The sequence below is a fragment of the Aulostomus chinensis genome, chromosome 9 (genome assembly GCF_037954235.1).
Source record: "Aulostomus chinensis isolate RoL2024-O1b breed Wild chromosome 9, RoL_Achi_v1.0, whole genome shotgun sequence".
Lineage (NCBI taxonomy): Eukaryota > Metazoa > Chordata > Actinopteri > Syngnathiformes > Aulostomidae > Aulostomus > Aulostomus chinensis.
Window position 1 is genome coordinate 19,412,626 of NC_141328.1, and position 12,149 is coordinate 19,424,774.

General features: G+C 39.9%; 1 protein-coding gene across 2 annotated transcripts in view; it reads right to left on the reverse strand.

Moving 5' to 3' along the window:
* The window catches only part of hdac7a (histone deacetylase 7a), a 61,385-nt gene that overhangs the window by 43,150 nt on the left and 6,086 nt on the right, over nucleotides 1–12,149 (reverse strand). Inside the window, exons 1-2 of one of the 2 annotated variants that reach the window (XM_086214084.1) lie at nucleotides 4,161–4,420; nucleotides 2,904–2,975 (exon numbers count right to left, since the gene is read on the reverse strand). The gene's annotated coding sequence lies outside the window, so the exon portion shown is untranslated. Of the gene's footprint in view, nucleotides 1–2,903; nucleotides 2,976–4,160; nucleotides 4,421–12,149 lie in introns of those variants that run through there. The other variant, XM_086214085.1, reaches the window with a different exon arrangement.

A 12,149-nucleotide genomic window follows, 5' to 3' on the forward strand; every position in this document is an offset into this window, starting at 1 on the left:
AACCTGACTGACTGCTACAAGTGTGTTCAGACCTGGTATCGACACAAGTCCTGAGTGGGCCAATCACAAGTGGACAACTCTGAGTGAGTTCATTCTTCATTCTTCTTCTTCTTCATTCTTCAAATCATCCCCTGTGACAGCTTGTGATTGAATCTCACTTCCCTGCTCTGTATATGCAAATTAACACCTACATTTGTTCTGTTTGCAGTGTTTCAATCAGCATTTTTCCAGTAATGGTGTGTTTCTATTCCAAGCTGTGTATGCTGCTTAACACATTCGAAGATGAAACGGTTTCATGTTCAGTTTTTGTAAATCACTGACATTTACTTCTATTTAAATTTCTTGTTTTTGATGATCTGTGTGGATATTTTTCGTTTAAATTGACTGCAAGGGGCGGCATGGCTCAGAGGTTCAGTGGTCATCCGGAACTGAAGGGTCACTGGTTTGATCCTAAACTCCCCCAGTGACCATGTCCAAGTATCCTTGAGCAAGATACTGAGCCCCTAATTGCTCCTGATGGCCCTGCTACGGACTGGCGAACCGTCCAGGGTGAACTCTGCCTCTCGCCCAATATCAGCTGGGATAAGCTGGAATTTCCATCCATCCCATTGTTAACGGAAACTTCCTCAAATTTGGCACAAATATCCACAAGGACTCAAGTATGAACTGAAAACATCAAGAGGGACAAACTTCTAAAGGTTAAGCTCACAGTTACAAGCACATTTTGCAGAGGCATACAACTGCAGTATGGTTTTTCTATGATTTATGATTCAGTTTTTGTGTAGTAAAAGTAGCTAGCAGACCTCTGCTGTGTGTCATATGAATATGCACAGGAGTTAATCTCAGACGTTCCAGATGAGTTGACTTCAGTTGGGCAACTGAATTCATGATGAAGTGGATTCTAAAATAGCAGCTTTTCTGTCACATTTGCCAGCTACATTCCAGCATGTTTGTTTTATTTTCTCCTAATTGCTCCTGATGGCCCTGCGATGGACTGGCGACTCCCCCACCCCCAACCCTTAACACATAAGCAGTACAGAAAATGGATGGATGGATAAACTGACTGTAGAGTGGGAGAAAGGCACAGGGAGTGAGTGACACAGCTGGCGATACCTTCGCCCTGTTCATCAGTCAAACATTAAGCGCAAAACAGAAAGAAATCAAAATATGACTTCTTTGGCATGTTCCTGACAAACCAAGCCACCTGAGATATTTGACACACTCGTAATATGTCTCTACGGGCTCTTCACATGACCAGCCGTGATAATATGCTGTTGCCGTGCTTCATTTGGGAAACGTCTGTGTTCACACTGCTTAATTATGTTGCCCAGTGCACCTGTGAATGAGGTGACAGTGCACCTGTGAATGTGGTCAACATGACCTGATCTCAGTGTGTTCAGATGTGTACTGTACTTAGAGCTGTCCACTTGTCTATGTATGTCTATGTCATGTTTCTCAGCATGTTGACTTCAGCAGATATTACTTACATATAAACTTAATTGGCACTTGAGAGATTCCTAAAATGCCAGGTTTTATTTCTAAAGCTGGGTAAGATATACGGGTTAGCTCAGCTTCACCTCCTGTATCGTGACGATGGTGAATAAAGCTGTGCCATATTTTATTGTCCAAGATCAAAATCCTCCATATAAGAATGCTTCATTTTTGTACTGATACATATTTTCCACTACTGACACATTCTTTGTACTTTCAAAGAGGAAAAGTCGTCTACGTGCAAAATTCTACGAATAGTTGCATTTTTGCTGAATCTTAAGATATACAAATTAAACTCTGCTATTTAGTATTTAACCCTGTACCATCTGTAGCCCTGTAGCAAATTCCTCAACCTCTATACTCTCAGTGAGATCATTTTTTTGGGAAGTTGTGAGCTTTGTGCTTTAGTTGGTTTGAAAACAACATACTGTGCACAATAAATTCCACAAAACCATCCAGATGTTTCAGACAGGAAACAAAACAAAACTCTTCACATATTGTTGATTAATTTCACAGGAGAGTGAATTAGAATAGAATTAGTTGATGGTTCAGGTTTTGCAGGATTCATGAAGGTTGGAATTCAGGATCAGTGTGTTGGCACGGCTTTCAAGACTGTATGTGTGATTGGTGTCTACTGATACTTCATATTACAGCAAAACACCACATGAAATATTATGGCATGCTTATAAATCTACATGGGCCACCTCTGATAGTGCCTGCAGACATTTTCCTTATCACCGCAACCACATTCAGACAGAAATGTTGGCTGCAGCTGAACATAATTTGTAGGGGCTGTATTGTGGATAATTCCAGTTGTTTGCTCTAATCTGCAGCATCCAGATATTCACTTGACACAATCATGGATGTAAATTTGAAAGTTGTTTCTGCTGATTTTCACACCCGCAGAAAAATCAAGTAGCATTAGCTTAAAAGCTACAGGTTTAAGTGTTTTGTGGTTTTTCCAGGACTTTTTTTGATACTTTGAAAAAAATAAACCCACGCTTCTTTCTGAAGCCTGCTTCTAAACTCACACATTCAAAAAAATCAAAATAAAAAAAAATAAATAAATAAAGCAGGCCCGTCTTTCCAACTAGGCCAACACCTGTTCTGAACTTTACTGCAGTTGTCTGAGAATGAAAGAGCTTAGATCATTCTGTATGCTGGAAAAACTGCTGTCACCACACTAAGTGCACAGTGTGCGTAATGTGTGTGTGTGTGTGTGTGTGTGTACTCAGTAAAGACGATAAGAAGTAGTCCTGAGGGGGTTTGTTGTAGACTGGCAGCATTTTTCCACATGAATGTTTCAGTAGTGACAGCTGTGGCTCAACTTTAACAGGTTCAAGTAAAACATTGCCAACCCATAACACAACTACTAATTAAATTAAAGTTATTGTTTAGGAGATTTTTCTTACCTGCTACGGGTGAAATATGTCGTCCTGTCTGCTTGTCTATCTTTATGAGGTTCCACTGCCTACTGATGCCATCTGTGGAGACAAATAGAAAAATGTCAATTTTTTTTAGAAAAAAAATTCTAAAATGTTTAAGTCAAAATATCTGTCCAATCTGAATAAGACAATAAAAATAATCCTAAACCATTGCAGAGAACCTTTTTTGGTTCTCACAGAGAGCCAACCCAGGCAGATAAATGATGACTCAATGCTCCTTGATTTAGCTGACAGACTGGTGTAGCTGGACACAACCTGAACTGATATTCTGATGCAAATTGAAATACTCAGGTCAAATATTTAAACCCCAGCTCAATGGAAAGATTATACAAAGTGTACAAAAGGTCTGCGTGGGAGGGAAGGAATAAAACTCTCTCAAGCATGCCTATATAAACACTTAAATAAGACAAACAAATACGAGCAGAAAGGTATGAATAAGAGTTTGTAAAAGTCTCCTTCCCTCCAACCTCTTTCACTTAGTGCACTTGTGTGTGTGTGTGTGTGTGTGTGTGTGTGTGTGTGTTTCTTACGTCACTTTAAGGGACAGAAAACAGACTTAAAACCAGTTCATTCGAAACAGCACGTACCACAGGGGACAACGCTGTGCCTGGGATGGGTAGACCCCTGTTTTTGTGTTTTGAGCCAGTGGTTAAGGTTACAGGTGGGTGACTTAAATAAAATTTTGTGTGTGTGTGTGTGTGTGTGTGTGTGTGTGTGTGTGTGTCAGACCTGTTGCTCCTGCACTCTGATGCTGGCCAACATCTGCTCCGCTACAAAACCCCTTATTTAGGTCAAACACAACGGCTGACTAAAATAAACAACATTCGAATGAATTTCAGATTGTAATGTTGTCTTTATAACAACAGCTGTCGGCGACATTTTTGGAAAATGGACGGCGTTTGAACGTCCCTTTAACTTTTAAATACTTTATTACATTTGCATGTCTCGTGTAGTACTAAAAAGTGAATGTATGATAACTTTATACACATATAAAACGCTACAAAATTCGGACAAAGAAAGAGCAAATACGTTTTGTTTAAATTTCGTTTAAAAGGTAGTTTTTTTTCACGACCTTCCTCCGCACGAGCTCTCACTTAACACGCGCAATTAAACGAGAGCAAACACCTGCGCACCTTCCAACCGTCAACATTTAGTTAGCATTCATGCTAAGCTGCGACAGAAGAAAAGCTGAACATTTTCACAAGTAAAGGCCATTCAACAAACCTCCAGCTGTTCGCACATCAGAACAGTGTTTCCCCCCAACAACCGACAGCACCTAACAGCCTCCAGAAACTGCCTCCGACACTCGAAGATAAACTCTCCAGCTACCATCGAGTTATTCTCTCCTGAACAAATCCAGCTGTGCATCCAAGAAAGGGGAAACCTGACGGAGGGTGATGGTGGTATCCGCTGCTGTTGTCAGCAGCACAGAGAAGCTGAGGAAAAGAAAAGACGCAAGTTGCAGAAAGAAAGTCCTGCCCCTCAAGTCCTGCCCCCACCCCTCCGCTCTCCTGCTGACAGAAATAGCAAGCAAGGCGGGTCCACCAAAAATAGCCTTGACTTCACACAGACCTTCAGAACTATTGTTTTCCCCGACACTGACAGACTTCCATTGGATGCACCCAGCAGCCAATCCATCCGTCCTGGCCCCGGATAACTTCACCAGTCTCAACTTTGTTTCCACAATGTGACCACTTGTCAAATAAAATAATGGCCCCTACACTGTGGCTCCATCTGCTGTCAAAAACCTCAAAACCAGCACTGGTGGTGGTATGGCAACACAGCAGAGGGAGGCTGGCCCCTGCAGGGTCTTGACACTCTGAAGAGGACATTTAAAGGTCTTTTAAAAACATGGATTGTTTTACTGCGGACTCTTCTGAGTGAATAAGTGATAAGAAATATTTTGTGCCATATTTATCATGTAATTATACATATTTCCAATATGTAGCAATAAAATAGGACAAATACCGTAAACATCTTTAGTGTCTCTAGAATGGTGTGAAAAGTTTTTAAAGGCAAAATTTAAAGTTCAATATCACTGTCAACTCTCATAAATTGATCAGACTCAAAACAAATGTCCACTTGGACTCAAGGTGGAGATGGAAACATTTTGGTGGTCAAAGACCAGGCGTACATGGCAAAAAAGGTATTCAGAAATCAAGCATATAATGTAACACTAAAACTTTTAAGTTCAATGACGGTCATTTCATTGGAGATTAAAAATAAAATGTTACTGAACACATTAACTGTACCTTTCAATTTCATCATTCTAAAACCTGCTTGCACCCTCCCTCCGTACCATCACGTTTTTATCTGAGTTCTCTTGGATGTTGTTTTCCCGTCATGTTGAGGCCCTCTGTTGCTGCTTGGTCAAGTTTGTAATCCAATTGATGAAAACCTCAGTTAAATCGCTCCCACGTGAAAGTGTACAGCCGTAAGCAGCCGCGACATGGCCCGTTTAGAGCTCTATACTTTGGGAGGAAGCAGTGAGATGTGTTGTGAAGAATATTTGCTAAAAGGTTAAATCGGGGATGTGATGAAAGCTGTAGAATGCATACTTAAGCCTCAAAAAGAGGGACTGTCAAAATTGTTTAAGAAACAACTGTAAAAATGAATATTTTCTTATTGATTATACTGGTTTTTAAGTTTTTGTCACTGTGTCATTCACCTGTCCTGTCAAATATTGCTTGTAAGCAGGACAATGCAGACATTGCAGAGCTGCAGCACAGAGAGAACGTGTGATGGGGTAGATTTTTTTACACCAGGGTGTACACACACACACACACACACACACACACACACACACACACACACACACACACACGGTAGCATGTATAATGCAGAGCAATTCTGTCGTGTCGTTTCCTCGAATCAAATGTTTTGCGGGTATGAAAATAAGGTTGCCGTCTTTCAAATAAATAAGTGAATATACATTGGAAATATATTTAAAGACATTTGTTTTCTTCCCTGCTCATTTTCCATGTGCCCCTCCTTTTTATACATAGCATAAATTAATATAAGCAGTAATTTTTCAGAGCCAGAAACTGACATTTATCATGAGTTTCACAGACACCTGTCAGTGTTTCCCCTCACTTTTAAGCGTTCTTTTGTTTCCACAAAGCTCGAGCGTTTGTCGGCTTTTTATCCCTTTTTTTCCGATCTCAGGTCAACAACTGATGTTTAAGACAAATATTGAAACCAAGAGATATGCGTCTCTCTCTACCTCCGGTGGTGCTCCACTATCAGCCTCGGGTGACTCCGTGAAGAGGGGGAACCCAGTATCATTTCCAGAAACCCTCTCTGTGTGGGTTTACTGTGTGCGTATGCGTGCTTGTGATTGTGCTGTACACTGACATGAAGTGTAAAAGCGCATACGAGTGCGTTGACGTGCATATACGTGTGCATGTCTGTGTGGTTCACAATCTACCATGCAGTCTGAATCACATCCGGTTTCAAGCTGAAAATAACAAAACCACAGGGTGACAGAAAAGCAGTGCAGCAGGCAACCGCCTACAGGGAGCGAGGAATACACACACACACACACACACACACACACGCACACGCTCAGCACCGGTCAGATAATATTTTCCACAAGCAACATTGATATTATTCAAAACTCAAGCATTGTCCTCCAACTTAACTAAGAAGTCACCTAAAATAAAAAAAGGTTTATCATTAATATTCGCCAAAATATTGCAACGTGCAACTGTAATAAGTAACTGCAGTTTAGTTTATTCTAAAGTAGGGGTTAACCCATTTAGTGAGTTGATCAATGTTGATCTTTCATGAAAAATTAGCTGATCCTTGTTATTCAACGCAAACAGTGAAAGGAAATTTACCAAAGCTGAGAGCAGCTCTCTCTCAAAGCTGCTATGCTGAGATCTTGTATTAATTATTGCTTTATCTTGCTGGAACAAGTTAATTATCTCATTAGCTCCTGAAAACAGCTTTAACCTGTAGATTTAGGGAAAACAGCAATTTGGTTTTGCCGGATAATTCGATAAATCACTCATCTTGCAAGCAAATAAGTAATTGCATTATCTCAAGAATACGAGATTATTAACGTGTATCTTGAAATAACGACCTATTTTGTCGTAATAGCGGGTATGATTTATGTCATTTCACACAGGATAAGAAATGCCATGTAAGGGAATCACAAAGGCATTTTCTCAAGCTTAAGAGATAAATTGATACGTTAAGAGAAAACAAGCATATTTATTATAAGATAATGAAATAATGAACTTGAAGATAATGGCATTGAAAAAATTATTATGAAGCATGGCCATTCTCAGCTTCTGGGGAGTCCCTTCGTAATTGGAAGAGTTAAAGCTCGAGTTTACGGTAACTTCTTTAAAATAAGTGCAGCTGTTTGATCTGTTTTCAGAAAGCTGCGGTAAATGTAAATCACACAGAGATGATACCATTAAAAACAACCAGTTCTTTTTAGAGAGTATTATTTGGGGCAGGATGTGGTCAACTCCTCTATATAGCTGCCTCCTACGAACAGAGATACGCCACTGTTGCTACAACAAAACATTTGGCACATTAAGGGATCCAAATCACAAAAATTAAAAGCAAATTGTCACAGGATTACAGTGGTGGTGGTGTGTGTGTGTGTGTGTGTGTGTGTGGGGTGGGGGGGGGGGGGTTGATGAGGGTTGTCAGAGGCAGAAGAGGAGAGAAATGATTCCTCTTGTGTATCCAGAGTCCTGAGCTGCCTGTCCGACGTGAACACTTAATGTTGAGTGAAGTGTGTTGCAGCACCAAAGATGGAAAAACTGGCGTGAAAGTCTGGTTGAAACAGCCATCTTGATTACTTGCTCTCAGAATTCCTGAGCTCATCAAATTTCTTCATGTAAACTAATGAGTAAGTTTTATTGAGGTCCTCCTCCCATCCTTTTAAAATATTCCTCCTTAGCACAGTGCACTTTATAGACTCTTAAATTATGACTTTTTAAATCGTCAGCGAGTTCATCTATTTTACTTTTTTTAAATTGCCGAATTGTTTTCGGGAAACGTAATTTTATGTTTTTGTTTTTTTTTTAAGTGCTGAAGAGATGACAAGTGGATGTAAATCTAATCATAAAAACATCAAGTCAAAGCAGCTGGCTTTTAATTTACAATCTCTAGTATCAACAGCTGTCAGTGATTTCTTCCATGATGAGATGATATATGTATTAAAAAAACAACAACATAAAAGTACCCGAATAATTGTATCCTCATTTTCAACCTTTGAGCTCATTTAAAATTTGCCACAAGGAAAGACATTTTTGCAGACATGCGACTAGAAAAACAAAAACAAAAAGACTCTCTGAACATTTCTACTTTACCTCCAATGTGTGGACAACTTGTCATTGTTCAAAAACGTGCTTGCAAACATGAATGGACCCGTTTTCCCCTGATTGTCTTGGTAAGGCGCACAAAAGCACCAAGTAGCCATGAGTGAAAGAACAAGGGAAAGGAGTTAAAGAAATAATAAAAGAGAAGGTGAGTGGAGAGGTAGAGAGGGGAAAGAAAGGAGACAGGATGAAAGAAGCAGAGCGAGAGCCTGAGAGCACTATAATAATGTTTGGCCTTGGTCTGCCAGCGGGGTCCTTCCCCTTAAGAAGCCAGTAGGAATGCAAAGAATGCTGCATGAGAAGAAAAAGAGGGAACAGAGGAGAGGGGGAGAAACAGAGCAGGATGATAGGAAAGAAATAAAAGCCAAGGAGGAGGAGGAGGGAGGGGGAAAGAGGGGAATCTAGAGCTGGAGAGAGAGTGAGAGAGGAGGGAGACAGGAATATGAGGAGGGGCTGGGAAGACATGGAGGAAAAGACTTATTATCTTTAGTGGGCTGAGTAAACATACAAACAGATGAAAATAATGAGGTTGAAAAATGTTTGGAAACACTTGGACTCTATTTGTGTGCGTTTTATTTTTATGCATGTGGATATTTACATGCACGCAACTCATAGTCGCAGGCGTGTGCGTGTGCCAGAGAGGATCAGGGTGTGGTCCCTTATACTGAACTTCACTTAGTTTTCTATACGCAGTTCTTCTTTGGAAGGAAGTTAGGATCTTCATACCTCCGCTAGTCCACAGGAGACATCACCACTCGGCATCAGTTGACAGTCATTAGATACAGGCGCTCAAATCATGTGACCCTCCTGCTTCATGGAATATTATGTGAAGCTGACAGGATTATTGGAAGAAGTGAATACTCAGAGGCGCTGCTACAAAAAGAGACAAAACATTCGCCAAAGCCAAAACGCACTCGTAAACCTTACCCCAGACCAGAATCTGACTTGTCGGCATCTGTTTTACAAATTAATGTCATCAACAGAAAATTACGCTTTCGGTTTAAATTGTAACATTTGATGAAGCCGTAATTTATCATGGTGATCTATATTGAGTTCCCAGACAGGACACCTGAAGAAACAGATCCAAAGGAGGACGATACACTCAAGGAATTCTAAAACCTTGAACACCAAAGTCGGTAGTTGTATAATACACATTTATGTTGCAACCTTAATCTTGGCTTAAATCTAAACATGAGCCTGTGATTAAACATATGCCATCAAAATCTCACTCTGGTCAAGATAAGCTGTCAAACCTGTTACTGACACTTAACTTGAGAGATATTTTTGGGCTGTTTCGCTGCTGTTTGCCATCAGTCTCTGCTAGCGCCACGCTAAATTGTGCGGCTGAAAAATACACATTTACAATCTCAACCACCCTCCCTCCTTGGAAAAATACATTTTTGATCAACTCAGAGTGGAAATAAACTCAACAATTTTTACTTTCATCTTTAATATTTACAGTGACCAACTTAGCTAACAGTGCTCAGAACAAATTAGCAACATTAGCATTGATTTTTTTTTGTCCAAGCATGACTATCATACTACTCCTTTTATCCTTAGCCTTTGGTGACACCAATGGAAAACATTTTGCATATAATAAATTTCACAATATGTTGTAGTTTTGAACATTGTTGCTGTGCTGTTTGATGCTGGTTAGCTCACAGCTACCAGCAGCAAAGCAGTCAGTCTGCGAGCTGTACAGTTTTTCTGTGGGCTCATCACAATTGGCCTCGTTCAACGAATATTCTTACACAGATATTTCAATCCTTAATCACTAGTTGGCTAAAAAAAAAAGTCCTCTAGTATGTGAAATCAAATTTGTATATGGTGGTAAATGTATGCAGGTTCTTTCAAGAACATTTAGCCATGAGATCTGTTAATAGATATTAATAGATTCATAAATTATTAATTATTGCAACATCATATTTCATACATGAAATTAGCCTGCATTTTAAACCTAAGCAATTTAAAGTAAAAAAAAAGAAAAAAAGGTGTAAAAGTAAGGTTATTCACCAACAGTTAGCATAGAGAAGCACGTGTATGTGTGCGCATTGTCCACAGAAACACAATGGATTGCTGACAGACAAACACTTTCCACCACACACGTGTGGATGTGTGCAGACAGTCATCAGCCACCAGTGTTGAGAGGCAAAATCACTTTTTCACAGTAAATGACAAGTCAAGTGGAATCACTCACCATTTCATTTTTCACAATAGTATCACAGGCATCAATAACTGCCGGAAGATCCAAAAAAAAAACCAATTCTCTACGAGTTGTTTACATGATTCCTGGGAGTTATAGTAGAGACCCACGCCAGGGCAAAGATGGAATTAAAGCCCTACATTTAAAATATTCTACAGGAAGAGAGACTTAACCAAGTGAATTAGAAGCCTCTTTTGCACATTTGATCCGGTTCAATTTGAAGTGATGTGAGGTCAACTCTGGCGACAGTGCAGGCATGAGTGTATAATGATGGGCTGTAGAGCCTTAACACCCTAAGGATGTTTGGAGTTATGGCAAGTTTTTCAAAACACCGCAAGAAACCATAGCAACCACAGGAAAATCCCAGGGATTGACAGAACGAACACCACACACACACACACACACACAAACAATCACACACACACACATAGAAATATATAAAAAACTCTCAGAATGCAAAGCCAAATCAAATCAAGACCCATCCTTTTAACACCCACCATTTTGAACAACAACAAGCCTGAAAAGTGTGTGTGTGTGTGTGTGTGTGTGTGTGTGTGTGTGTAGGAAACACCCAGACAGGCCAAAAATAGTTCCACGCTCTCACTCCTCATCTTTTGCTTTCAGTCTCACGCGCGCTCTCTTTTCTCACTGTCTTTCGTCTGCTCTCTCTCGGTCTCATACTTCTTTCACTATGAACCATCAATAGGAAAAATAAATGAATGTTTCCTTGTGAAAAATATCACCCACTTAAGGCACTCTTGCATGTGAAAACATGAGAACGAGTGTGTGATGTATGGTGAGGGTATGGTGTATCTGCTATAATTATTGAAAACGTTTGCGCCGTTGAAGTGAGTCGGTTTTCTGACTGACTCATCATGAAAAAAGAAGAACATTGCACTGACTATTTTTAAAAAGACGGCAGGAGATATAATAGATTCTCCCACATCTTTTACAATGACCGATAGTTTCCTTCGGTCTAAATGCTGGTGGCATATTTGTGTTTAGCCTGTTTAGTTTCAGGAGGCCCGATTACAAGTGAAGCAGCAGCTTGTAAACAAAAATCTCATGGACTCACAAAGAGCATGTTTGTTTTACTGACCACTCATCTTTCAGAATTGGAGACAAATGTCTGCATGCAAAAAGGGTAATACAACTCACCATATGTCAGTCTGAAGGAGTTAGAGATGTGAACTACACACTAAAACATAGAAGTACTGGTGTGTATTTGTACTTTGAAAGGCAACGGCGTTACCTTCAGTTCTGATTGTACCCTCAGTTAATCAAAAGGTGCATTTCTGAACTCTTCAAGACCAGTGTTGTACTTTTGATGTAACAAATTTACCTTTCATGGAAAATTCTTCAAACTTGTACGTATAACTTAGAGCTGTTCTTGTGACATACCTCCATTTGTGAGTGTGTGAGTAGGTTTTCACTGGTCAACGAAGGAAGCTTTTGGAAGCTTTTACAGATGATTTGCTTGGATGGTAATGATTGTAATGTAAGGTATATGTAAATGTTAATTACATTGTTGTGCAAAAAACAACAACATACGCTTAAGCTTGTCAGTTTTTCTTGTGGGTTTATAACCTAGCAAGGCCTGAGACAAATGAACAAACGAGCAGGGAGACCTGGACATTCCTGAGAATAAAGAGTAAAAAAATACAACTTGGG